The sequence below is a fragment of the Artibeus jamaicensis genome, unplaced genomic scaffold (assembly GCF_021234435.1).
Source record: "Artibeus jamaicensis isolate MK-2021 breed Jamaican fruit bat unplaced genomic scaffold, CSHL_Jam_final contig_465, whole genome shotgun sequence".
Lineage (NCBI taxonomy): Eukaryota > Metazoa > Chordata > Mammalia > Chiroptera > Phyllostomidae > Artibeus > Artibeus jamaicensis.
The window spans coordinates 33,142,170-33,145,885 of NW_026521843.1; the positions used below are offsets into that span (position 1 = coordinate 33,142,170).

The 3,716-nt window shown below is 35.1% G+C and overlaps 1 non-coding gene across 1 annotated transcript; it reads right to left on the reverse strand.

Moving 5' to 3' along the window:
- Window positions 1-3,168: 3,168 nt before the first annotated feature.
- On the reverse strand, window positions 3,169-3,353 carry LOC119060923 (U2 spliceosomal RNA). The gene has a single exon (XR_005084691.2). It is a non-coding gene; the product is annotated as a U2 spliceosomal RNA (small nuclear RNA).
- Between the last annotated feature and the right edge of the window lie 363 nt (window positions 3,354-3,716).

The window sequence follows — 3,716 nt, forward strand, 5'->3', positions numbered from 1 at the left end:
ATAAGAATGTAGTATCATTAAGAGTAGGCCTACATAGTTTTAAAGGATAGAAACAGAATCAATTTACTATAATGAACACAGAAAGAACTTACTGATGTTTCATCCTTTGAAATTTATTCTCAGAATACATGACATTTTATATGAATAACTGAGGTCACTTTTAGGGGAATATATTCTTGCTTTAAATTATAAAAAGAACATGATGTAACTAGAGTTCTAAATTTCATGGATAAAAATTCACAAATTTCTATGGGAAAACATAGAAAGTAAGAATATTATTCTGTCAATTTTTTCTATCAGACATAAAAGCAAGTTTGATTTTCTAAATTATTAAAGGACTTTTTACATATTTTGGAGATCAAACCCATGTCCAAGTTATTGGCAAACATATTTTCCCATATTGTTGGTTCACTTTTCATTTTGATGATGTTTTCTTTAGCTGTGCAGAAGCTTTTTAATTGGATGAGGTCCCATTTGTTTATTCTGCCCTTTATATTCCTCGTTCTAGGGGACATATTGGTGAAAATATTGCTGTGTGGACTATCTGAAAATTTCCTGCCTATGTTCTCCTCTAGGACTTTTATGGTGTCATGACTCATGTTTAAGTCTTTTATCCACTTTGAGTTTATTCCAGTATATGGTGTAAGTTGGTGGTTGAGTTTCACATGACTCCACACCAGGAAGACAAACAATCCAATTAGAAAAGGGGCAAAGGACCCGAACAGACACTTCTCCAAGGAGCGGGCCCAGAGACATAGGAAAGGATGCTCAGCATCACTAGCCATCAGAAAGATGCAAATTAAAACCACAATGAGATACAATTTCACCTTGGTCAGAATGGCAATCCCTAACTAATCAACAAAGAAGTGCTGGTAAGGATGTGGAGAAAAGGGAACCCTAGTGCACTGTTGGTGGGAGTGCAGGCTGGTGGAGCCACTGTAGAAAACAGTATGGAATTTCCTCAGAAAACTGAAAATGGAACTACCTTTTGACCCAGTAATTCCCCTGCTGGGATTATACACTAACAATTCTTGAATCACCAATTCAAAAGAACCTATACCTCTCTGTTCACAGCAGTACTATTTACAATAGCTAAGTGCTTGGTAACAGCATAAGTGTTCACTAATAAAGGAATGGATAAAAAAATCTGTGGTACATTTACACAATAGAATACTATGGGGCAGAAAGAAAGAAGGACCTCCTATGTTTTGCAACAGCAAAAATGAAACTGAAGAGCATTATGCTAAGTGAGATAAGCCAGGCAGTAAAAGAAAAATACCATATGATCTCACCTGTAAGTGGAACCTAATCAATAAAATAAATGAACTAAATAGAACCAGAGGCATGGAAACAAGGAACAGACTGATAGTGACCAGAGCAGAGGGGAGAGGGGGATAAGGGTGGAAAGTAGGGGAAGGGACTAGTCAAGGAACATGTATGAGTGACCCATGGACAGGCACAACAGGGTGGGGACTCACTGTGGGTGTCAGGATGGGCTGGGAGGAGGAGAGCAAAGGGGGAAAAATCAGGACAATGTAATAGAACAACAATAAAATATTTAATAAAAAATCTTACCCAAACTGAAAATATATTTGCCAAATAGGATAAACAGTGAGTAAGGTGAAAAAAGAAACGCTATAAACTCAGTAAGATACAAGTGACTTATAGAAGAGAATTTAAAATTGTTAATAAATGTTTTAGTGATCAATGAAATGAGAAATTAGATCAACATGGATATTTAATATTTATATTGCAAATTATTGCATGTGATGTTGGCAGCCTATTATTGGAGAGGCGTGTTCTTGCTTTTAGGATTCTGATGCCAAGGATCTGGCACTAAACTCCCAACAGCCATGCTTAGTTAGGTATACTGCCTATCTTCTGCCTCTAGGTGCCCTCCCTGGTGACATGTGACCACCTCCGGACTCACTCCTGTATCTAAATATTGACAAGTTGTACTTCTCCTGTCAAATCAGTAGACATACCTGGTTTTCTAATTCACTAAAAATATAGTCTGGTGTACATAGCTAATATTCTCTCTACTATGGTTTGTTTTATTTTATTTTGAAATTTATTTATTTTTATATAATTTTATTATTGTTCAAGTATAGTTGTCTGCATTTACCCCCACCCCAGCCATCCCCACCTCCCTCCCCTGATTCCACCCCTCCTTGGTTTTGTCCATGTGTCCTTTATAGCTGTTCCTGAAAATCCTTCCATCCTTTCCCCTCATTATCTTCTCCCACCTCCCTTCTGGTTATGGTCAGCTTGTTCTTAATTTCAATATCTCTGGTTATATTTTGCTTGCTTGTTTGTTTTGTTCATTAGGTTCCACTTATAGGAGAGATCATATGGTATTGGGGACCGAATACACAACCAAAAATGAAAGAGGAGAGATTACAACTGATATCACAGAAATACAAAGGATTATAAGAAATTACTGTGAAGAACTATATGCCAAAAGATTTGAAAACCTAGGTGAAATGGACAAATTTCTAGAAAAATATAACCTTCCAAAACTCAATGAAGAAGAAGCAGAAAGCCTGAATAGACTAATAACAGCTGATGAAATTGAAGCAGTAATCAAAAAACTCCTGACACACAAAAGCCCTGGACTGGATGGTTTCACAGCAGAATTTTACAAAGCATTTAAGGATGAGCTAACATCTATCCTTCACAGACTATTCCAAAAAAATCCAAGAAGATGGAAGACTACCAAACTCTTTTTATGAAGCCAGCATCATCCTAATCCCAAAACCAGATAAACACATAGAAAAGAAAGAAAACTTTAGGCCAATATCACTGATGAACATAGACACTAAAATCCTCAACAAAATATCGGCAAACCACATCCAGCAATGCATTAAAAAGATCATACACCATGATCAAGTGGGATTCATCCAGGGGTACAAGGATGGTACAATATTTGCAAATTGATAAATGTAATACTATAGTCTATTTTAAAATAAAAGTTTGCTATCTGAAGAAAAATATCTACTTCTCTGAACATCTTCAATTCCCTTGCCATTGTGGAAGACATAGCTGATTTTATGATCTATCAAATATAGTTTCTTTTAAATAAAAGATCTGTTTTCAAAAGAAAATTTTCAAATATCAAAAACATATATTCACAGACTTCTCTCATTCTTTGAAATTTCTAGACAAATGGAGTATACTAAACAAAGGATGCTCAAAGTAATCTTTCTAGCTTAGTTTCTTAGAATGACGAAGTGCTTTGGCAAGCAGTAAATATTTGATGAATTGCTAATCAAAGTAGCATCTAGTGTATACTGTTATTAAACTGATAAGAACAGATACTACACTTGATCTTAGCCAAAAGGCCGAGAAGCGATAGTGTATACTGTTAAAATAGTTACTATTTTATAACTGTAAATTTAATATCCTATTTACCCACCAAAGGATTTAAAATATTATAAGATATATACAAGAAAAATGTTTAAATATAAAAAAATCAGAGTAGAAATCATCTTCTCGTTGGTTTTCCTGGGCACCAGATAAGGTAAAACTTAAATTGAGTTTCTAGAAAAGATTTAAAGAGAAATCTGTCCAAATGTCTAGTTATGAAATTAGCCTTTACTTTTTATCATTTTAAACCAACTTTCCTATGTAGCTCCATTTAGACAAATCTACTAGGTATCCCACAAGTTGACACTGATCATCAGACTCTCCATTTGTATTCAGTAGTGGAGCTGGTC